At 35.4% G+C, this 26,406-nt stretch overlaps 1 pseudogene; it reads left to right on the top strand.

The window, feature by feature from the left end:
- Positions 1–535: 535 nt before the first annotated feature.
- Positions 536–26,406, top strand: LOC139030255 (serine/arginine-rich splicing factor 3 pseudogene; annotated as a pseudogene).

The following is a 26,406-nucleotide window of genomic DNA, read 5'->3' as shown; positions in this document are numbered from 1 at the left end:
ACAGTTTTAAAATAACTGAGAAAAATAAAACAAGCATTAAACTCAAAGAACTAGAAAAGGAAACAGCAGAATAAACATAGAAACAGGATGGGAGGAGATAATACAAATAAGGAAAAGTCAATAAGAAAGAAAGAAATCAATAGAGATGACAATCAAAACCTTATTTCTGAAGAGATAAAGTATTGAACACAAATATCTGACAAAGCTGATCAACCAAATAAAAGACTATTAATTAAAACAACCCCCAAAAGAAAATTAACTATTGAAATGATTGAGATTTAAAAATAACAGAAACGATGAACTGTGTAACAGTAACATCAAACAGTCTACAGGCGGGCGTGCGTCCGTGGTGGCTCAGTGGTAAAACTCGCCTGCCAGCGCAGGAGACGCGGGCTTGATCCGCGATGCGGAGGATCCCACGTGCCCTGGGGCCACGAAGCCCACGCGCCGCAAGCGTTGAGCCTGAGCTTTAGAGCCAGGGGTCCACGAGCACCCAGCCCGCGCGCCGCAGCTCCTGGAGCCCTGGCCCGAGTCCATGCGCTGCTACAAGGCAGGGTGCCACAGTGAGGAGCCGGAGCCCCGCAACTGGAGAGAAGCCTATCGAAGGACCAGCACAGCCGAAAATAAGAATAAAGAAAGAATTTTTTCTAACATCTAAATGAAAAATAAATTTTCAGGAAGAAATTTGCCTGAGAAGAAATAGAAAACTTGGATAATGCATTAATCATGAAAGAGATTTCTAATTATTCATCAGGACTCCAGTCTAAAATTTATGGTCAAGTTTCTAATTTTAGTTAAGTAAATAGTTAAGTAGTTAGGATACTCTCCAAAGGATTTTTTAAAGAATATATAAATCACAGAATTGTTAAAAAGACTGATGAAACAGACTACAGCTGAGCTTTCAAGAACGATTTCCAAAACCCACCAGGAATAAACAAAAGAACTGTGGCCACGGTTATGATCAGGAATTTGCTGCCCGCACTTCTGACTTTACCACCACCGCTGCCAAAATCTATACGATAAAAACAAATGTACAAAGTTACAGTTATAAGATAAAATCAGTACTAGAGATGTAAAGCACAACATGATAAAAATAATTAACATTGCTATATGTTATATATGAAACATATGTATATATGTTATATATAGAAATTGTTAAAAGAATAAATCCTAAGGCTTCTCCTCACAAGGAAAACATTTTTTTCTCTCTTTACTTTTATATCTATATGAGATGATGGGTGTTCACTATACTTACTGTGATAATCATTTCATGAACGTATCTATGTTGAATCATTATGCTGTACACCTTAAACTTATACAGTGTTGTATGTCAATTATGGGTTTCCCTTGTTGGTAAAGAATCTGCCTGCAATGCAGCAGACCTGGGTTTGATTCCTGGGTAGGGAAGATTCCCTGGAGAAGGAAATAGCAACCCACTCCAGCATTCTTGCCTGGAGAACCCCATGGACAGAGGAGCCTGGCAGGCTACAGTCCATGGGGTTGCTAGAGCTGGACATGACTTAGTGACTGAACCACCACCATGTCAATTATATCCCAATAAAACTGGAAGAAAAAAAATGAATGCACTGTACCCTGTTTCCACATGACTCTTTGATTCAATCTCAATTCAGATTTTGAGACTGAATCAAAATCTCCCACAAGTGAATCTTATTACCAGACCTTAAATCACATTCAGAAAACTGTCAGAGAATTTGAAACAAGTAGATTTCAGTTTCTGCATGTTACAAGAGTTAGAATGAGATTGAAAAATAAATCCACAGGATCAGATAGTATTTTGAGTTTCAGAACTTTCAAAGTAAAGATAATTCCAGTTGATATAAAGTGGTCCGGAAAAAAGAAAATGAGGGAAAGCAGTGCACTTCATTTTAGGTCTCAATTCAAGTTAATTAACTTTAATTATAATCTTCAGATCAGTAATGGATTGGGAAATGACAACAAAAGAATCTATTAGCCCATTTCGCTATGAACAAAATATGAAATCCTAAATAAATATTAGTTGAGTTCAGAGTGTTTTTATAAACAAAACACGGTGATGTCAATTTCATTTCAGAAATGTAAGGGGGTTCATCACCAGAAAAGTTATCAATACAATTTAGCTCATTAATGACCTATAGGGAAAAAAATTACTTCAACATAAGCATAATTAACATTTGGTAAAGTTTAAAACCTATTTATGATATTTTTAAGTGTTAAAAAATTAGGAATTAGAGAAAATTTAACTTAATAAAAGCTTTTAACAAAAACCTATGAAAAAAATTATGACATGTTATGATTAGGACCAGGGAAGAGAGACTTGTTATTACAGCTCCCATAGTGAGGAGATTTTGGCCAATATAATAAGACAAGAAAAAAACAGGAGGTATAAGGATTGGGTAGAATAAATTACTCTGTCACTATAGATCATTAGATCTTTTATTAGAAGACCTAACTGAATCAATAGACAAACTATTAGAACTAATAGAGTTCAGAAAGATCGCATAGGTGCAAGATCAATAATAGGCAACATACTAAGTAATATGTAAGTATATACTAAGTACTATATAAGAAACTATATAAATATTTTACTTATACTAATCTATTTATATTTAATGTAAATATCAAGACACTTTTCTGCATCAGCAGCAACCAACCAGAAATAAGCATGGAGAATATGACTTCATTTACATTAGCAACAAAAACTACAAAGTACATAAGATAACCTAATGAAGAAGTACTAATCCTTTATAAAGTACTTTATAAATTTTATTAAATTACATAAAATAAGATTTAGGTAAAAAGAGAAAAGTAACATGTTCATGGATGGGAAAAACTACACTGTCAAAAAATATCATTCTCCATAAATGAACTTATAAATTCAATGCAGTTTTGATGAAAATTTTAGCAGGGTTTTGTGAGAAAACAGAAAAATAGTTTCTGTGAATGGAAGAATAATGGACTAAAGAAAGGGAATTTGTTTTATTGGATATATTAAGATATTTTATAAAACCAAAGCAATAAAAACAGCATGGTACTAGTACAGAAACAGATTTAAAAAAATAGATGCAACAAATAGAAAAGGAATGAAAAAGTGCCTGTTATATATGAGAAGGTAGCAGAAATCAGCATCACAAATCAAAAAAGAGGGATTATTTAGTAAATGACTCAATATATAGGTAAAAGTATATTTAGATTCTTACAGAATTAATTCCAAATATATTAAAAACCTAACTATAAAAGGCAATATATAAAGTAATAAAATATATGAGGCTGTCTTTGTGAACTTGGGATAGGAAAGGATGTTTAGACAAGACTAAAAATTTGTAAACTTTAAGATAGGAAAGGATGTTTAGACAAGACTAAAAATTTGTAAACTTTAAGAATAAGTTGAACCATGTATATTATCAAGTGTGAAACAGATCTCCAGTCCAGGTTGGATGCATGAGACAAGTGCTTGGGGCTGGTGCACTGGGATGACCCAGAGGGATGGGATGAGGAGGGAGATGGGAGGGGGGTTCAGGATGGGGAACACATGTAAATCCATGGCTGATTCATGTCAATGTATGGCAAAAACCACTACAATATTGTAAAGTAATTAGCCTCCAACTAATAAAAATAATTGGAAAAAAAAAAAAAGAATAAGTGAGGAGCTTCCCTGGTGGTCCAGAGGTTAAGAATCTGCCTTCCAATGCAGGGGACTTGGGTGTGATCCCTGGTCGAGGAACTAGGATCCCACATGCACAAGACAACTAAACCCTTGGGCTGCCACACCACAGTGAGAAGTCTGAGCACCGCAAAGAAGACCCAGCACAGCCAAAAAGAGTAGGTGGTATATGAATTTTAATTCACATATAACTTAATACAGAAATCTTTCATTTTAATTCATATTAAAATGAAAGATTTCTATACAAAGAGGATGTAATAGACAAACTTAACAAGCTAGTGGAAGATTAAAAGATGTTTTCAAAATTTAAAACTGAAAAATGATTATTAACAAATAGAATATATAAAGAACTACTAATATCTTCAAGGAAACAAAAATTCGACAAGGAGTAAAACTAGATTATTCATCGAAGAAGTAGTCTAAATAGCCAACATGAACATGAAGAGATGTTTAACTTCATATGAAGTCAGAGAAATTCAAATTAAGCCAACCTAGTACTGGGAAACGGAGGAGGAACTGGCAACCCACTGCAGTACTCTTGCCTGGAAAATCTCATGGACGGGGGAGTCTGGTGGGCTGCCGTCTAAGGGGTCGCACAGAGTCGGACACGACTGAAGCGACTTAGCAGCAGCGGCAGTATTGGGAAAAATTTAAAAGTCAGCTAATACTAAATGTTGGTTAGAATGAGGAGTCATGAGAAACTTTATGCACTCTTGGGAGAGTAAACTGATAATATTGAGTGAAATTAACTATCCATATAGTCTGTATACATATCATTACTTCATCTGGGTTTACACTGTGTACAAGTGTCCCCTTAATAGGGGACATTTATGAGGATAATGTCATTGCCTTATTTGTGTTAGCAGAAAGTTATAAGAAGCCTTGATATCTGTCCCTAGGGAAATGGATTATCAGAATATGTGATAAATACATGCAGTGAAATACAGTACAGCAGTAAGTAGGTAATCATTTTAAGTTATAGCAATATGGACAGATCTTAGAAATATAGAATGAATTATATATGGCAAAACAATTTATGTACACTCAAAACACACACATAGAAAGTAATATTATTTCTCAGGGTTAGAGCTTCAGATGCCTAAGGACATATATTGAATATACTAATGTAAACATCTCTGATGGGAAGGACAATGTAAATGAGAATGGGTAGGACAAAGGGGAAAGAATAATGAAATAAAACGAGAGGAGCATTTCATGGACTTTATAATAAGAGTAGAAAATGAAATCTGTGTTTTTGAGAGCCATCTGACTCATGAATAATCAGCATCTGTCCTAACTTGGGAGAGGAGTAAGTAATGTTCCCAGCAAAAGGATGCACATATTTTAAAACAGATTCTGGGAGGATTTGAATGGCCTTATGTAGAAGACAGACGGATATCTGACTAGTATAAATCTTTGCTTTAAATATATTTCTCCACTGAAAGTGTTAGAAATTAGTTTGAAATTAGCCTCCAGCAATCAATCAGTCTAGGAAAGGAGTGGAAATTTGAAAATGTGATTATTTAATATTCAGAGAGAATTGCTCTGTAAATCTGGAAAATGCAAAGTACTCTGAAAAGTTTGCCTTTTGTTGCGTTTCATGTAATCTGTCATGCAGTAGTTTAAAAAGCATCAGTTTGTTTTGTTCAATGGTTTTATCTCATTGCACATACTCACTGACTAACCCTTTTATTCATCAATAAAATTTTCCCTATCATTAATTCTTGTGTGAACAATATACTACAAATTACAGCTTGTAGATGCTGCTCTGTCATGCTTAGCATGTTGCATTTTTCAATTGCTTTGGTATTCTCGGTATTAATCTTAAAACTCTTTAAAGTCTTCTGGACATTATGTCACTTTTGTCCATATTGTCCTTAATAAATCATAGCAACATGAACTATATAATTAAACGAAGGTTAAATTCTGTGTGCTAAATATTCAAAGGCACTACTTTTTGATGGTCCAACCTCATGCATGCTTTTCTTGGTTAAATAGAAAATATAACCATCTTTTCCTATCACTCACATTTTAGACATAATACGATTTTCATTATTAATATTTTAAATAATATTCCTTAATCATAGCAAATATCTCTACTAAAATGTTTTGGAGCTTGTCAAAAATTGTCCCTCATTTTTCCGTTACAATGTAGGGGAAATCTTAGGAGTTACTAGAATGGGGGATTAATAATAACAAGCTTTGCCAGAACTTAGGCACAATATTCTCTAAATCATCACATTTTCTTTATCAGGTAACTAAAACCACTGTTTTATACAAGTTTGCTAATAATGTTATAGATGTATATATTTATATATATATACTTATGAATGTCTTATTGTTCCACAATTTTGTGATTCTTATTTAATATTTCATGTTCTTTTCTAACTGGAAAGTAGGTCAGTGTACAAAAGTTCTGAGCATATTAATGTTCTTCTTTCAGATGTTTTTCATGCCTTGTGTGTGTCAGTCACTCAGTCGTGTCTGACAGTGACCCCGTGGATTGTATCCCACCAGGCTCCTCTGTCCATGGAATTCTCCAGGAATGGAGTGGGTTGCCATGCCCTTCTCCAGGGGATCTTCCCAACCCAGGGACTGAACCTGAATTTTCCACATTGCATACAGATTTCTTTACCACCTGAACCACCAGGGAAGTCCTCGGTAAATTAAAATATGATAACATTTATAAAGCACCCAGTGAAAGTTATGTGAAGCCACTTGAAGCCAGAGGCAACTCCCTGCCCTGTAAGTCCTGCCCCACCATCCTGGAGCTGAAGGGGGAGCTATTTCCTACACATTTAACAACTCTGCTCCAGCAACCAGATTGGAAAGCTCTGAATTAACGCTTTAAAATTTTTTAAAAGAAATCATTTCTTTCCCAGTCTCTAGAGGTAAGATTAAATTTAGAACACAGTGAGACCTCCTCTTTTATACAGAAAGAAGGAATAAAAGATGGTAAGTTGTATGGCCCTTCAAAGAGTAGGGAAGACTCAGGGAAAATCTCTGGAGACTTTTTACTAGTAGTAGTAGTAGTATAATGATTTATATTTGGAATCATTATGTCAATATCTGTCTAGATTTAACAGTTTTTAAGGGATGCTAGTAATGCAGCAAACACAGAAGGTGATAGGCAAGCAGGACAGGACACTTGAAAATAATAATGGGTGGACAGTAGGAGACTATACTGCAGGTGAGACAAGGTTATTTGAGAGCAATGATCCACAAACTGCTCAGTCTTTCAGTGTCCAAGATAACTGGATGAAACCCTCAGTAGGTAATGACTAATCTGTCTGCCTTTTCCAAAGCACATTCTTCAGGACATCTTGTGAGATACTCATAAGTATTTGGAGGGGCGGAGGAAAGACGAATCTCTTTTTCAAATAAATGTGAGAAATTCTGAAATAAAGTTACACTTGATGCTTGATTTCTAAGAGTCTTTAATATGCTGCTATTATTCATATGTTTCCAGGAGGAAACAGTAACACATACCCTTTCTCAGATGAGCAAACTATAATATACACCCTTTCTCAAATGTGTTTGGCCATGTGTACTTACTTACTTACTTATTTTTTCTCAAAATATATTATTAACCCTCTCAGAACACTAGGGTTTTTTCTAAGATAAGAGTAGACCTATCCTACTGCCTTTAAGTGTGTTGTTTGGAACAGTATATAACAACTTTAAAGACTATAAACTGGTGGTAGTAACCTGTCCTGAGGTTGGATCAATAAAAGTGTTTTTCCCTTTTTACCTTTGTTTTCTATCTCTAGTCAATATCTTTTAATATACAAAGTTGTAATACAAATTGATTTGTGACATGTTTCTCAATTTATATGAGATGATTTCACAGATTTTAAACAATTCGATCAATCTTTCAAGTGGTTGCAATTCTTTGCTATTCAGGAAAAAATTTTGTGGAAAGTTATATATGGCTTTTACAGCCTGTTAGGATTAATTTTATGTATATATTAACTTTTAAATGTGGTTAAGAAAATGTAGCAAATTAGAAATTAATAAAACTGATTAAGTTAATTTCAGTTGATAGTAAATTTTATTTGGGCTTCCTAGGTGGGGCTAGTGGTAAAGAACCTGCCTACCAATACAGGAGACTTAAGAAATGTGGGTTTGATCCCTGAGTTGGGAAGATCCCCTTGAGGAGGGCATGGGAACCCACTCAAGTATTCTTGCCTGGAGAATCTCATGGACAGAGGAGCCTCATAGGCTACAGTCCATAGGTTCTCAAAGAGAAGGACACAACTGGAGGGACTTAGCACACGCACAAGAAAATTTTACTTGTCACTAACCCAATTATTTTGCATTTTTTGCTGATTTGTTCTTTATACACTATAGCTTTTCTAACTTTCTATATTGCTTTTACAGTGAAAAATCAGACTTCATTATATTTTGCTATATGATATGTAAAAACATAAGGTCCTAAGACACTGGAAGGAAATGTGCAAAACATAACCACAATTGTCTTGGAGTGATGGGGCTTTATGCAATTCAACTGCGAGGGCCCTCTGAATTCTACTTTTGCATTTTAGGAATTTATTATAAAGACAAATAAATATGTTTTTAAAAAGATTTAATTGCCACCTGGACAATAGAGTGGTGCAACACTGTAAGCATCTAAAGTGAAGCAGGAGATAAACCTCCACAGGCCCTAGGGTCAGTAGGTCCTTCACTTTCCATGGGACCTTCACTAAGTCACTGACCTGTTCCAAACCTCTTCTGTAAAACTGGAACAGTAATGCACCTACCTCACAGGAAATTAAAATAGGAAAATACTGTTTTCTGGATGACTAAACTGAAGATGTAACTGCCTACATAAAAATGAAAGTTCTTTGGAAAAAATCTCCAAGTTTATGATAACACAATTTAACAGTGTTTTGCTATTGACACAATCAGTTCAGTCTTCAGTGAATTAAAGTTTGAGAAACCATGAGGGAAATTATAAAGAGTTATAATTCTAAAATAATTGGCAGCAGCTCTGATGAGACAATGGATGTCCAGCCTGCCTCTTGTTGTTTATCTGCATTTTACATAGATCAACATTCTATCAAGGTAGAGGTTCTATTGCTTGTGTTCACTGAGACAAAGCCTACTTACTATTGCTTTACTCTAGTTCAAAGATGCAAATATACTTTTGGCGTTTTGATTCTGGAAATTATCCTATCTGGTTCTACACCATTTTGACATCAATGTAATTGTTGATTTTCCACCACAAGGAGTATAAAAGGAAAGATACAGCCTAGAGGCAGCAATGTATTTTAGATTAAGGGTGGCTGTGAATCCTATTTTCTCACCCTGGTCCACCAAGAGAAAAACTTCATGCTCTGTGTACTGGTGGGACAGGATGAAGCACACTGCTTTGAAACTTTTATCTTTAACTAATTTTTACTATTGTATTTTCTTTCTTTTCAATTTAGAAAGATAATAAGAGAAAGAATTACAGGGGAAACTATGTTTCTATCTGTGTTTTGAACAAAGCAATCTATTGAATCTTTGACATTCTTTAGAAACCACCCACATGATTTAAAAAAAAAAAGTTTGCTTCTTCTTGAGGCTCATTTAAAGAAACTTCAAATACAAGGAAATTCATGACAATTATCTTCTGATTCCTGCAATTCAGTGGTACTCATTTAATGTTAGAATGCCAGTAAAAATTTTTGCTGCCCAGCAGAAACACAGAATCCAGATCAGATGGTCCTGATTACCTATAACACTGACAATAGATGTAAGAACAGGCACTGTATTTTGGAGCATACTGCTCTTATTGTGAAGTTTCGGACAGCTTTTTTTTTTTTTAAAACTTTCTATGTTGTACTGGGGTGTAGCCGATTAACAATGTTGTGACACTTTCAGGTAAACAGTGAGGGGACTCAGCCATCCATATACATGTATCCATGGGCTTTCTCAATGGCTCAGTTGTAAAGAATCTACCTGCAATGCAGGAGACAAAGGAGACATGGGTTCAATCCTGGATGGGGAAGATCCCCTGGAGGAGGAAATGGAAACCCACACCAGTATTCTTGCCTGAAAAAATCCCATGGACAGAAGAGCCTGGTGGGCTACAGTCCAAAGGGTGGCATAGAGTCGGACATGACTGAGCACATTCTCCCCTCAACTCCCCTTCCATCCAAGCTGCCACATAACATTGAGCAGAGTTCCATGTGCCACACAGCAGGACCTTGTTGGTTAGCATTTTAAATATAGTAGTGTGGACATGTTTTTCCCAAGCTCCCTACCCATCCCTTCCCTGCATCCTGACCCCTGGCAACCATAAGTCTGTTCTCTAAGTCTGTGAGTCTAGGACAACGTTTAAGTGAGGATTCTTCCTCCGCAATCTTCTTTGTGAAAGAGATTCAAACTCCTTTGATCTAAGCTCAGATTTCACCCTGGGGCCACTGGTTGCTGGCTGGGGATGGCTGGTGGCAGATGCAAGGAAGGGACGTTGAGCAAAGGCACATGCGGGCTGGGTTTGGGTTCAGAGGGAGACAGACACAGATAAGTGATCAACAAGATAAGTGATCAAGAAGATAAGTGATCAACAAGATTAGTGCTCAACAAGGCGTGTTTGTTCATACTCAGATTTGTGGTATTGAGGGAGTACCGCTTCTTAGAACTTCTTCTTAGAATAAAAGCACCAGGAAGGGTCCACACCATGTGGTTCAATAGGAGGAATTTAACATAGGAGCCTCTTACAAAGGTCATGAAATCTGGGGCCACCATGACTTTCTGCCCAGAGAGTCTTTACCATCAGGCTGTTTCTTTCACTTAGGGAAGAATTAACTAAAAACAGATATTTTCCAGTTGTTTCTTTCTTAGGTGTATTATTTTCCCCACTCATTCTTTAAAATATGTTTAACAGTTATTCTAAAACCCTTCCCTTATTTACTTTTCCTCATATGCAAATCAGACTCTGAAAAATACCTTCAAAAATAGAAAAATCAACAATGCAGATCATAGAAATAAAAAAATACAAAAAAAAACTCTTTAAAATACCAATCACTCTACACCCAGAGATAATAATTTCAAATTTTTGGTTGAAAAGTTTATAGAAAAATCTTACAGTATTATACAGTTTTGTTACTAGCTTTTATCCTCCAATGAACATTTTTTTTCCCTATTTCTTTACATATTCTTCAGAAACTTTCCTTTTGGTGGATTCACTATATTCCAAGCCTAAATTTCTTTACCATTTTCCTGCTATTGGAAATTGAGTTTATTTCCAACCATGTAATTTTAAATAAAGCTAAAATATAATATTCTTATAAATAAGCTTTTTTTTTTCTTTTTTTTGCCTCTTTGATTATTTCTAAAACTAAGAGAAGTCCTACCCTCTTTTTGTCCCTTCTTAATTTGTGAGAGGGGGAAAAGAGTCAGGTCTAATTACGACTTAAATATGAGTAGTGCTAAATGACATGGTTTCTTAGAAATTAAAGAAAATTATAACTTTAAAATACAATGATACATAAAAAATAACCAATTCCAGAAACCTCTAAAGTTTTCATGCCCTTTAGCCCCCTCAATATTCTCTTCATGTTCTCTCTGTTTTCCTCTTAATGAACATAATTTTCTACAGTGTCATCCTTCAAGAAAAAGAATCAGATTCTCTTATATAGATTTTCTACTTTATTCAGTTTCTGTAGTTGGAAGCAATATTATTTTCTACTATTTCAATAAACTGTACTTCAGCTGAATAACAGGCTCGGATACATATCTTTATACTTAATATTGTTTCTATGGGAAAATGTATTCAGAGATTCAAATACATATTTAAAAATAAACTTTAACAACACAGTTTGCTTACAGGTAAAGGACGTTCAGGATTTCAAAAAGTAAACCTATTTGGTTAACCAGGTTTCATTATTCATATATTACCAAATACCATTATGCTTTGATATATAGTTCATCAGGTCACATATGAAATCTCTTTTCTAAGAAATGTGTGTGTGCATTAAATATTAGATATGGTAGATTCTTTGAAGGATTTAGGCACTTGGAATTACTAGCTGACCCTTAAGTTATGTTGATTTCCAGAAGAAGACTATAAACTGTATCAATGAAGATCCTGAGCAAATTTTGCACAATAGCATAGTCATCACTGTTGTTATTGTCTTGCTTTATTTTTTTATAACATCTATCAATCGGTTTATAATATATTTATATGTTTTTATTTTAAATTCCATCCTTCATTAGAGTATTAGCACCATAAGAGCAGGTCATTTCTTTCATTCTCTGCTTTATTCACTGTCTTGTATATAGTAGGTGTTCAATTAATGCCTTATTTGAATGAATGACTATTGTGTGAATAAAATGTGAAGATTGTTTCAGATATGATACAACAGAAATAACATATAAAATATTGAAAATTTTGTAAATAAGCCCAATTTAAAAAATTGCAAGTGTCATATTTTTATTATCATCCAAAGTATTTGTGAGCTGTTTTGTTTTATAGATATGTTCATTTGTGTCATTTTTTAGATTACACATATAAATAATATCTTGAAATACTGAGTGTGTCAAATCTTGAGCTGTGTCTGTACAGAAAAGAAGTGTGAATCTCAAAGCCTACATTACAAAACATGTATCTTTTTCTTTCAAAGTAAATTAAAAAATGTTGTCTTAAAAAATGTGAAATAGACCTAACTCTTTAAACCAAGCAGCATTGCTGATGATTTTAGAATGTGGTTGCCCTGACCTTCATGGAAAGTCACAAATATGTTTTTCATTTAATACAGACTTCATTTGCTTGATTCTTAGTAAGTAAGTTAAATGTCCCACACCATAAAAATTACCCTCAGACAAAGGGTACTTTGTCTTCTAAAAGTAAGAATTCTGAAGCTAAGAATTCTCAATGATTCAAAGATAAACGTTAGTCTTTATGGAGGGGCAAGGCTACAAAGAAATAATAAGATGGCCAGGGTCAAATTTAGTCTGGCTTTTTCCCCCCAGCAACTCTTAGGCATTTGTCATAGGGTTTAACAGAAGTTCCCAAAGTTAAATGAGGGAATGGAATTAGAATAGATTTTAAACAAATGTTTATTAAGATCCACAACTGTATTCACTATTGGTAACTGAAACTTCAAAGCAGAGTAATGAATTTAAATACATAGTAACAGAAAAATACTTTTTAAAATTTATAGAAGGAACAAGTTAGGTTGGAAAGAATCATTACCATCAATCAGTCTCAGAACTGAAGCCTTTATTTTATGCATGCCTGAGGGGTAAACTGGTTAATGTATCTATGGCCTGTACATTTCCACTATATCTCTTTTCTCTCTCTTTCCCACTCTACCCTTCATTTTTCAGGCCCCCTTCACCTCTCCCAACACAGTCACCCCACACATTCATGCACATGCACAAGTCTGTCTTTGGTATGAAGCTAACATCTTAGGTTTATTGGTAACTCATCTTACTAATGGACCCAGTTACAATGATCTCATTAGAAAAGTTAAAACAATAGCTGCCTATTAATCACAGAAATGTTTGCAGATGATTAAAAAAATAATTCCCTTTTCTTGTCCTAAATTGCAGAGACTGTAATGAAAGCAATTATTTTTGCCATTTCCTGTGTTATCAGAATGTTCATATCACTGCAGAAGTAAGAAAAGTTTTTCTATTTAGTTTGGCCTCTGCAATCACAACAAAAGGTATTTATATAAAAGGCCAGAAAACCATCAAGAAATTTTACCCAGTATCCCAATGCTATCAAATCTATCCTAAGAAAATATTCTAAAATAGCGAAAATTATGAATACAAGTATTGCTGCAAGCAACAAAATGAATTCAAGGTAACTTAAGCAAGTGGGAGAATTTGTTGAAAAGATAAGTCATAAATTTAATGGCACATTTGTAAAACAGCTTCAGGAACAGATAGGAGCTAAAAAACAACCCTAGAGTGGGTCAGAGCTACAGGAATTCCTACATTCTCTTATCATTGTGCTACCACTGGAATTAGACAGCTCTAACTACGTTTTCTTTCTAGACTTTTACATGCTTAAGATTCAAAAAGTAAAGAAAAAAAAGGACTAACTAAAATCAGAAATGAAAGGGAGATATTACAACTGATTCCACAGAAATACAAAGGATCATAAGAGACTACTATGAACAATTACATGCCAACAAATTGGACAACCTAGAAGAAATGGAAGAATTTCTAAAACCATACAACCTATTAAGACTGAATCACGGTGGAAGAGAAAATCTAAACAGACCAATTAACTGTTAATGAAACTGAATCAGTAATTAAAAACCTCCCAGCAAACAAAAGTTTAAAACTTCACTGATGAATTCTACCAAACATTCAAAAGAGAATTAAACCAATCCCTCTCAAACTCTTCAAAAATAGAAGAGAACTCTTTTAAACTCATTTAAAGAGGTCAGCATTACCCTGATACCAACACTAGACAGGATATCAAAGAAAAGAAATTATAGGCCAATATTATTGATGGATCGGAGAAGGCAATGGCACCCCACTCCAGTACTCTTGCCTGGGAGATCCCATGGATGGAGGAGCCTGGTGGGCTGCAGTCCATGGGGTCGCTAAGAGTCGGACACGACTGAGTGACTTCCCTTTCACTTTTCACTTTCTTGCATTGGAGAAGGAAATGGCAACCCACTCCAGGGTTCTTGCCTGGAGAATCCCAGGGACGGGGGAGCCTGGTGAGCTGCTGTCTTATGGCGTTGCACAGAGTCAGACACGACTGAAGTGACTTAGCAGCAACAGCATTATTGATGGGTGTAGATGCAAAAATCCTCGACAAAATATTAGCAAACTGATTTCAACAATACATTTTAAGGATCATACACCATGATCAAGTAGGATTTTTTCCAGGGATGTAAGTATCATTCAATATCTGCTATGAAGTCAATGTGATACACCACATTAACAAAATGAAGGATAAAAATTACGATTATCTCAACTGAAACAAACAAAAAAAGCATTTGACAAAAGTCAACATCCATGTACAAAACAATCTCTAAACAAAATGAGAATAGAGGGAATGCACCTCAACATAATAAAGGCTGTACATGACAAAGCCACAGCTAACATTAGACTCAATGGTGAAAAGCTGCAAGTCTTTCCTCTAAGATGAGAAACAAGACAAGATGTTCACTGTCACCAGTTATTTTCAACACAGTATAGGAAATCCTACACAGAGTAATTAGGTGAGAAAAAGAAATAAAAGGCATCCAAATTGGAAAGGAAGAAGTAAACCTGTCACTTGCAGATATTATATGCAAAAAACCCTTAAGATGCCATCAAAAACTGTTAGAGACAGTAAACAAAATCAGTAAAGTTGCAGGATATAAAATCAATATGCAAAAATTTGGTGTGTTCCTGTACACAAATAAACTAACATAAAGAGAAATAAAGAAAACAATCTCATTCATAATTACATCAAAAAGAATAAAGTTCTCAGGAATAAATTTAACCAAGAAGGTGAAAAGCTTACATATTGAAAACTAGGGAATTCCCTGGCAGTCCAGTGGTTAAGACTCCGCACTTTCAATGTGGGGGCCTGTGTTTGATCAAAATAGACAAAAACAACAGAATGGGAAAGACTTGAGATCTCTTCAAGAAAATTAGAGATACCAAGGGAACTTTTCATGCAAAGATGGGCTCAATAAATGACAGAAATGGTAGGGACCTAACAGAAGCAGAAGATATTAAGAAGAGGTGGCAAGAATACATGGAAGAACAATACAAAAAAGATCTTCATGATCCAGATAACCACAATGGTGTGATCACTCACCTAGAACCAGACATCCTGGAATGCAAAGTCAGGTGGGCCTTGGGAAGCATCACTATGAACAAAGCTAGTGGAGGTGATGGAGTTCCAGTTGAACTGTTTCAAATCCTAAAAGATGATGCTGTGAAAGTGCTACACTCAATATGCCAGCAAATTTGGAAAACTCAGCAGTGGCCACAGGACTGGAATAGGTCAGTTTTCATTCCAATCCCAAAGAAAGGCAATGCCAAAGAATGCTCAAACTATCACACAATTACACTCATCTCACATACTAGTAAAGTAATGCTCAAAATTCTCCAAGCCAGGCTTCAACAGTATGTGAACTGTGAACTTCCAGATGTTCAAACTGGATTTAGAAAAAGCAGAGGAATCAGAGATCAAATTGCCAACATCTGTTGTAGTTGTTGATTTTATTGGCACAATGAAATCTAATTAAGCTTTTGAGATTTTTCTTTTTTTCTTCCAATCATACTTTTTACTGCTATTATAAACCTCTGCCTCTATGTTGGGCTTTTGCAGTTCTGTAGAGTTTTTCTTTTTTTTCCTTTCCTCTTCCTTTTTTCTTCTAATTTTTTAAAACCTATTATTATTTTTTCTACATTACTTTGCTTGCTTTTCCTACTGTTCTTTCCCCCTTGCAGTTATCTTTAATGTATATAAATCTTCTTTATCTATCTCTATTTAGCTTTTCATATCTATTCTTTCTTTCTTTTCTTTCTTACCTTTCCTCTCAACATACGTTAGTTTTGTTTTCATTGCTTTATTCCAAACTTGGCACCTTGCTTTAGTTTTATTTTCCAGTTTGTGCTTTAGTTAGTTTTGTTCTTAATTGATAGATATAATTTTTGGTTTCCTTTGTTCTCCAGGTCACTCTATTGTACTTTATTTTTGTTGGAGTGTTTTGATTTTGCTTATGGATGTATCTGTATATGTGTATAGTCCATGATTTTAATTATTATTTGCTGATTATGTAAAACTGCCATTAGTCTGGGATTCATCTTTGCTTTCTCATTTTTGAGTATGTGTTTTTATCTCACTTAATGCCATAACAAACCACTTGTGGAATTTCATTTCTGACCAGAGATCATGCCCTGAACCTTTGGATTGGGAGTGCTGACTCCAAGATGCTAGACACCAGAGAATTAACCCTAGGGAGTATCAAATAGTGAGAAGTCACACAAAGGAAACCACTGAATACAAGACCCAGCATCATCCAACCTCCAATAGCACCCTGTGCAGGATGCCTCATCCAAAGAACAAACAGAACAAAAATACAAACAGAATTATCAGCCTTAATTACCACCTCACTCAGCCTTACCCAGCAGAGGAAAACCAACCAAACAAAAAACTTAGCATAAATCTCACCCTATACAAAGCTTACACAAACCACTGCACCAATCTTAGCGAGGCAGAAACCAAAAGGAAGAAAAAATTCAACCTTGAAGCCTGGGAAAAGGAGATCTCAAACACAATAAGTTGAAAAAAAAATAATGAAAAGTCAGAGAATTACTGCACAAATGAATAAACAAACTAGAAACACAGAAGTCCAAATAAATGAAGAGGAAATAGGCAAACTACTTGAAAAAGAATTTAGAATAATGATAGTAAAGATGATAAAAAAAAAATCTTGGAAAACATAATGGAGAAAATGCAAGAATCAATTAACAAAGACCTAGAAGAATTAAAGAATAAACATACAGAGACAAACAACACAATTACTGAAATTAAAAATACTCTACAAGGAATCAGTAGCAGGATATCTGAAGCGGAAGAATGAATCAGTAAGCTGGCAGATAAAATGGTGAAAATAGCTTCTGAAGAGCAGAATAAAGTAAAAAGAAGGAAAAGAACTGAGGATAGTCTCAGAGACCTCCAGGACAAATATCAAATGCACTAACATTTGAATCATAGGGGTCCCAGAAGAAGAGAAAAAGAAAGGGTATGAGAAAATTTTTGAAGAGACTATAGTTGAAAATTTCCCCAACATGGAAAAGGAAATAGTCAATCAAGTCCAAGAGGCACAAAGAGTCCCATACAGGGAGAAACATGCCACAAGACACATACTAATCAAACTAACAAAGATTAAACACAAATAAAGAATATCAAAAGCAACAAGGGAAAAGCACAAGTAACATACAAGAGAGACCCCATATGTTTAACAGCTGATCTTTCAGGAGAAACTCTGCAGGCCAGAAGGGAAAGGCAGGATATATATAAAGTATTGAAAGGGAAAAATCTACAATCAAGATTACTCTATCTGGAAAGGATCTCATTCAAAATTGATGGAGAAATCAAAAGCTTTTCAGACAAGCAAAGTTAAGAGAATTCAGTAACACCAAACCAGCTTTACAACAAATGTTAAATGGACTTGTGTAGTCAAGAAATACAAGAGAAGGAAAAAGATCTACAAAATCAAACCCCAAACAATTGAGAAAATGGCAATAGGAACATATATATAAATAATTACTTTAAATGTAAATGGATTAAATGCTCCAACCAAAAGACACAGATTGGCTGAATGGATAAAAAAACAGGACCCATATAAACGCTGTCTACAAGAAACCCACTTCAGACCTAAAGACACATATAGACTGAAAGTGAGTGGATGGAAAAACATATTCCATGAAAATGGAAGCAAAAGAAAGCTGGAGTAGCAATCTTCATATAAGACAAAATAGAGCTTAAAATAAAGAATATTACAAGAGATAAGGAAGGATACTGCATAATGATCAAGGTATCAATCCAAGAGGAAAATATAACAATTGTAAATATCTATGCACTTAACATAGGAGCACCTCAATACATAAGATAAGCACTAACAGATATAAAAGGAGAAATTGACAGTAACACAATAATAGTAGGAGACTTTCACACCCCACTCACACCAATGGACAGATGATCAAAACAGAAAATTAATAAGGAAACACAAGTCTTAAATGATACATTAGATGAGATGGATCTCACTGATATTTTCAGGACAGTCCATCCAAATGCAGGAGAATACAACTTCTTTCCAAGTGCACATGGAACATTCTCCAGGATAGACCACATCTTAGGTCACAAATCAAATCTCAGTAAATTTAAGAAAATTGAAATCATATCAAGCATCTTTTCTGACCACAATGCTATGAGACTAGATATCAATTACAAGAAAAAAACTAAAAAACACAAACACATGGAGAGTAAACAATGCATTTCTAAATAACCAACAGGTTACTGAAGAAATCAAAAGGGAAATAAAAAAACTTCTAGAAACAAATAACAATGAAAACATGACAACTCAAAACCTATGGGATGCAGCAAAAACAGTTCTAAGAGAGAATACAATCCTACTTCAAGAAACAGAAAAACATCAAATAGACAACCTCACTTTGCACCTAAAACAAATGGAAAAAGAAGAACAAAAAAACCCCAAAGTTAGCAGAAGGAAAGAAATCATAAAGATCTGAGCAGAAATAAATGAAAAAGAAATGAAAGAAACAATAGTAAAGATTAATAAAACTAAAAGCTGGTTTTTTAATAAGATAAACAAAATTGACAAACCTTTGGCCAGACTCATCAAGAAAGAAACAGAGAAGAATCAAATGAACAAAATTAGAAATGAAAAAGGAGAGGTTACAACAGACAATGCAGAAATACAAAGGATTATAAGACAATTATGAACAACTATATGGCAATAAAATGGATAGCCTGGAAGAAATGGATGGATTCTTAGAAGAGTTCAATCTTCCAAGACTGAACAGGAAGAAATAGAAATTATGAACAACCCAGTTACAAGCACTGAATTTGAAGCTGTGATCAAAAATCTCCCCCCTAAAACAAAAGCCTAGGACAGGATGGCTTCACAGGAGTATTCTATCAACATTCAGAGAAGAGCTAATGCCATCTTTCTAAAACTCCTTCAAAAAACTGGAGAGGAAGAAACACTTTGAAACTCATTTTATGAGGCCACCATCACCCTGATACCAAAACCAGACAAAGACAACACACAAAAAAGAAAACTACAGGCCAATATCACTGATGAATAGAGAATCAAAAACCCTCAGCAAAGTTTTAGCAAACAGAATTCAACAACACATTAAAAAGCTCATACAACATGATCAAGTTGGGTTTATTCCAGGAATGCAAGGATTCTTCAATATATGCAAACCAATTAATGTGATCTACAATATTAACAAACTGAAAAATACAAACCATATGATAAGCTCAATAGATGCAGAAAAAGCCTTTGACAAAATTCAGCACCCATTTATGATTAAAACTCTTCAAAAAATGGGCATAGACAGGAACCTACCTCAACATAGTAAAGGCCATATATGATAAGCCTACAGCAAACATTATTCTCAGTGGTGAAAAACTGAAAGCTTTCCCCCTAAGATCAGGAACAAGACAAGGGTGTCCACTTTCGCCACTATTAGTCAACATAGTGGTTGAAGTCCTAGCAATAGCAATCAGAGAAGAAAAAGAAAAAAAGAATCTAGGTCAAAAAAGAAGAAGTAAAGCTCTCACTGTTTGTAGATAACATTATACTGTACATAGAAAACCCTAAAGATAGTATTAAAAAATCAGTGAATTGAGTAAAATTGCAGGATACAAAATCAATCCACAGAAAGTGTATTTCTATATGCTAACAATGAAAAACCCGAAAGAGTAATTAAGGAATCAGTCCTATTCAGCAGTGCAATGAAAAGAATTAAATATCTAGGAATAAACTTACCTAAGGAGACAAAAGAACTGTACACAGAAAGCTGTAAGACACTAATGAAAGAAATCAAAGATGACATAAACAGATGGAGAGATATTCCATGTTTCTGGGTAGGAAGAATCAATATTGTGAAAATGACCATACTACCAAATGCAATCTATAGATTCAGTGTAATCTCTATCAAATTACCAATGGCTTTTTCACAGAACTAGAACAAAAAATTTCACAATTCATATGGAAACACAAAAGACCCCGAATAACCAAAGCAGTCTTCAGAAAGAATGGAGCTGGAGGAATCAACCTTCCTGACTTCAGATGATGCTACAAAGCTACATCCATCAAGACAGTGTGGTGCTGGCACAAAAACAGAAATATAGACCAATGGAGCAAGATAGAAAGCCCAGAAATAAACCTACGCACCTATGGGTACCTTATTTTTTACAAAGGAGGTAAGAATATACAATGGGGAAAAGACAGCCTCTTCAATAAATGGGAAAACTGGACAGTTACATGTAAAAGAACGAAATTAGAACACTTCCTAACACCACACACAAAGCTAAATTCAAAATATATTTAAGACCTAAATGCAAGACCAGAAACTATAGAACTTCTAGAGGAAAACAGACAGAACATTCAATGACATAAATCAAAGCAAGATACTCTATGACCCACCTCCTACAGTAATGGAAATAAAAACAAAAGTAAACAAGTGGGACCTGATTAAACTTAAAAGCTTTTGCACAGCAAAGGAAACTATAAGCAAGGTGAAAAGACAACCCTCAGAATGGGAGAAAATAATAGCAAATGAAACAACTGGAAAAGGATTAATTTCCAAAATATACAGACAGCTCATACAACTCAATACAAGAAAAACAACCAACCCAATCAAAAAGTGGAAAAAGACCTTAACAGACATTTCTTCAAAGAAGACAGACAGCTAATAAACACATGAAAAGATGCTCAACATTGCTCATTATTAGAAAAATGCAAATCAAAACTATAATGAGATATCACCTCACACTGGTCAGAATGGCCATCATCAAAAAGTCTACAAACAATAAATGCTGGAGAAGGTGTGGAGAAAAGGGAACACTCTTACACTGTTGGTTGGAATATAAATTGATATAGTCAGTATGGAAGAAAGTATGGAGATTCCTTAAAATCTAGGAATAAAAGCAACATATGACCCAGTAATCCCACTCCTAGGCATATACCCTAAGGAAACCAAAATTGAAAAAGGCACAGGTATCCCATTGTTCTTTGTAGCACTATTTACAATAGCTAGAACATGGAAGCAACTTAGATATCCATCAACAGATGAATGGACAAAGAAATTGTGGTATATATACACAATGGAATACTACTCAGCCATAAAAAGGGAACATATTTGAGTCAGTTTTAATGAGGTGAATGAACCTATAGACTATTATACAGAGTAAAGTAAACCGGAAAGAGAAAGATAAATATTGTATCCTAGGACATATATATGGAATCTAAAAAAATGGTACTGAAGAATTTATTTACAGGGCAGCAATGGAGAAACAGACATAGAGAATAGATTTATGGACATGGGGAGAAGGGAGGAGAGGGTGAGATGTATGGAGAGAGTAACATGGAAAATTACATTACCATATGTAAAATAGATAGCCAATGGGAATTTTCTGTATGTCTCAGGAAACTCAAACAGGGGCTCTGTATCAACCTAGAGGGGTGGAATGGGGAGGAAGATGGGAGGGAGTTTCAAAAGGGAGGGGATATAGGTATACCTAAGGTTGATTCAGGTTGAGGTTTGACAGAAAACAACAAAATTCTGTAAAGCAATTATCCTTCAATTAAAAAATAAATAAATTAAAAAAAAAAGCTGAAGGCATCATGCTCCCTGATTTCAAACTGCAATATAAAGCATTATAAATCAAAACATGGTACTGGGGAAAAAACACATACATAGATCAATGGGACAAGACAGAGGCTGCAGAAACAGACCAACACACAGGGGCCATTGATTTATGATAAAGGACCAAGAATATATAATGAAGAAAGGGCAGTCTCTACAACAAATATTGTTGGGAAAGTTGGACAGCCAAATACTAAAGAATGAAACTGGATTACTATCTTGTACTACACACAAAAATTAACTCAAAATGGATTGAGGATTTGAATATAAGACCTGAAGCCATAAAATTTCTAGAAGAAAATATAAGTGATAAGCTCCTTGACATAGGTCTTGGCTACAATTTTTTAAATGACACCTAAAGCAAAGGCAACAAAAGCAAAAATAAATAAGTATAACTACATCATACTAAAAAGCTTCCACACAGTAAATGAAACCATAAACAAAATGAATAGGCAACCTATGGACTGAGAGAAAATATTTCCAAATCACCTGATAAGGAGTTAATATTCAGGAAATGTAAAGAGCTCACACAATTCAATAGCCAAAAAATAAAAACAAAAATGTGATTAAATAATGGACAGAATATCAAAAATAGATTTTGCCAAAGAAGACATACAGATGTCTAACAGGTACAGGAAAAGATATTCAGCATCCTTAATCATCAGGGAAGTGCAAATCAAAACCACAGTAGGATATCTCCTCACATCTCCTAGAATGGCTGTTGTCAAAAGACAAGAAATAACAAGTGTCGGCAAGGATGTGAAGCAAAGGGAACCCTTCTGAACTGTCGGTGGGAATGCAAATTGGTGCAGTCACTTGGAACACAGTATGGAGTTTTCTCAAAAACTAAAAATATAACTACCATACCATTCAGCAGTTCCACCTCTAGGTATTATCAGAAGAAAATGAAAATACTAATTCAGAAAGATGCATAACTTCAAGTTCACTGTAACATTATTTACCACATCAAGATATGGGAACAACCTAACTGTACATGGATGGGTGAATGGGTAAAGATGTGGTGAATATATACAAACAAATATGTGTGTCAAGTATTTTGAGATTGCTTAACAAATTTAAAAATGAAAAAAAAAACTTGCCATTTGCAACAACATGCATGGACCTTTAGGGCATTATGCTAAGTGAAATAAGTCAGAGACAAATATTCTACAATCCCTTTTATATGTGAAATCTAAAAAATAAACATAACAGTTCATAGATATATAGAATAAATTGGTGATTGTCAAAAGTGGGTGTGGGTGTGGGAAGAATAGGTATTAGAGGTGAAAAGGTAAAAAAATAAAAAAGAATTACTTGTGAAATAGCCAATAGATTATTATCCTATTCTTAAAATTTCCTTATTTCTATCAACAGAAGCAACATTAATTCAAACCTACTGGAGGCATTTAGATGTAGTGAAAACATCTGATTTATAGTCTAATTCTCCACAACATACTTTTATAACCAAACTACAAGATTGAGTAGAGGATTATAGAAGATCCACTGCTTCATTAATGGATTAAGCTGCTCTGTGACTACAACTTAAGATGTTTATTCTTACAGCAAACGATTATTGAATATTTACTGTGGCCAGCTTCAGAGGTAACTGCCAACACGTAACTGTCTGTACAAAGGTGATTACTGCACAACTGCACTCATTTCACATGCTAGCAAAATAATCCTCAAAATTCTCCAAGCTCAGTATGTGAACTGAGAATTTCCAGATGTTCAAGCTGGATTTAGAAAAGGCAGAGGAACCAGAGATCAAATTGCCAATATACATTGGATCACAGAAAAAGCAAGAGAATTCCAGAAAAAAACATCTACTTCTGCTTCATTGACTATGCTAAAACCTTTGATTGAATGGATCACAACAAACTGTGGAAAATTCTTAGAGAGATGGGAATACCAGACCAACTTACCTATCTCCTCAGAAACCTGTATGCAGGTCAAGAAGCAACAGTTAGAACTGGATATGGAAAAACAGACTGGTTCCAAATTGGAAAAGTAGTACATCAAGGCTGTATATTGTAACCCTGCTTATTATACTTATATGCAGAGTACATCATGCAAAATGCCAGCTGAATGAAGCACAAATTAGAATCAAGATTGCTGGAAGAAATATCAATAACCTCTGATATGCAGATGACACCACCCTTATGGCAGAAAGAGAAGAGGAACTAAAGAGTCTCTTGATGAGGGAGAGTGAAAAGGTGGCTTAAAACTCAACATTCAAAAAATAAAAATCATGGCATCCAGTTTCATCACTTCATGGCAAATAGATGGAAAACAATGGAAACAGTGACAGACTTCATTTTCTTGGGCTCCAAAATCACTGCAGATGGTGACTGCAGTCATGAAATTAAAAGACACTTGCTCCTTGGAAGAAAAGCTATGTCAAAACTAGACAGCATATTAAAAAGCAGAGACATTACTTTACTGACAAAGGTCTATCTAGTCAAAGCTATGGTTTTTCCAGTAGTCATGTATGGATGTGAGTTGGACCATAAAGAAGGCTGAGTGCCAAAGAATTGATGCTTTTGAACTGTGGTGCTGGAGAAGACTCTTGAGAGTCCCTTGGACTGCAAGGAGATCAAACCAGTCCATCCTAAAGGAAATCAATCCTGAATATTCATTGGAAGGACTGATGCTGAAGCTGAAGGTCCAATACTTTGGCCACCTGATGTGAAGAGCTGACTTATTAGAAAAGACCCTGATGCTGGGAAAGACTGAAGGCAGGAGGAGAAGGGGATGACAGAGGATGAAATGGTTGGATGGCATCACTGACTCAATGGACATGAGTTTGAGCAGGTTCCAGGAGATGGTGAGGGGCAGGGAAACCTGGCGTGCTGCAGTCCATGGGGTTGCAAAGAGTCGGACACAACTAAGCGCTGAACAACATAGAGGTGGTAAAGGTAAATATTCTATAATGCTCTTTGGAGCCAGGTTTATATGTTTAGTTTCTAAAGTATGTTCTTTTGTAAAAAATATGTTCAGTTCAGTTCAGTCGCTCAGTCATGACTTGGCATGGACTACAGCATGCCAGGCCTCCCTGTCCATCACCAACTCCCGGAGTTTACTCAAACTCATTACCCAAAGGAAGGCAATGCCAGAGAATGCCAAAAAATATGTAATATCAATGTAAATTTAATTTCAGTGTATGAATTATGATGCTACTGTTGTCTGAATTGGTAAAATCTCACTCTGTTCTCAAAAGTGTTAATGAGGTTATTCTTGGTACAGACATAGCTTGTCTCATTACACTTTGCTTTATTGTGTTTCAAAGATACTGTGGCATATATCCAGACAAAACTATAGCTCAAAAAGATAGCAGCACTATTCACAGTAGCCAAAACATGAAAACAACCAAAATGTCCAATGACGGATGAATTGATAAAGAAGATGTGGTACATATTTACAACTACTCAGCCATAAAAAGGAAGAAAATAATGCCATTTGCAACAACAAGGATTCAACTAGAGATTATCATACTAAGTGATGTAAACTAGAACGAGAAAGACAAATACCATATGATATCACTAATAGGTGGAACCTCAAATATGGCACAAATGAACCTGTCTACAAAACATAAACAGACTCATAGGCAGAGAGATCAGACTTGTGGTTGGCAAGGGAGAGGAGAAAAGAGACAGGGATGATCTGGGAATTCGGGGTTGATAGATGCAAACTATTACATTTAGAATGGATAAACAACAAGGTCCTATGGTACACCACAGGGAGCTATAGCCAGTCTCCTGGGATAATCCATAATGGAAAAGAATGTTTTAAAAAGAGAATGCAGGCCATTTTGTGGACGTCGGGTGTGCGAGCTCATCCGGGAATGCGGGCGGGAGGGGACCGGGAAGACCTAGCTTAGGTTCTGTGGATTTGAACCTCCGCATCTCTAACCTAAGATCTCGAAACGCATCGTGATTCCTGTCCATCAGACTGTAGATAATCTTGGAAACAATGGTAACAGAACTGAATTGGAAGCCGCTTTTGGCTATTATGGACCACTCTGAAGTGTGTGGGTTGCTAGAAACCGTCCTGGCTTTGCTTTTGTTGAATCTGAAGATCCCCCAGATGCAGCTGATGCTGTCCCGGAGCTAGACGGGAGAGAACACTGTGTGGCTGCCAAGAAGGGTGAAAAGGGAAGTCGAAATCGTGGCGCACCTCCTTCTTGGGGTCATCGCCCTTGAGATGATTATCGGAGGAGGAGTCCTCCACCTCCACGCAGATCTCCAAGACGGAGAAGCTTCTCCCGCAGCCGGAGCAGGTCCCTTTCTAGAGACAGGAGAAGAGAGAGATCACTGTCCCAGGAGAGAAATCACAAGTCCTGATCTTTCTCTAGGTCTCATAGCAGATCTAGGTCACATGAAAGGAAATGA

Source organism: Odocoileus virginianus, chromosome 21 (assembly GCF_023699985.2).
Source record: "Odocoileus virginianus isolate 20LAN1187 ecotype Illinois chromosome 21, Ovbor_1.2, whole genome shotgun sequence".
In the NCBI taxonomy this organism is placed as follows: Eukaryota; Metazoa; Chordata; class Mammalia; order Artiodactyla; family Cervidae; genus Odocoileus; species Odocoileus virginianus.
This window is presented reverse-complemented; position numbering and strand designations above follow the sequence as displayed.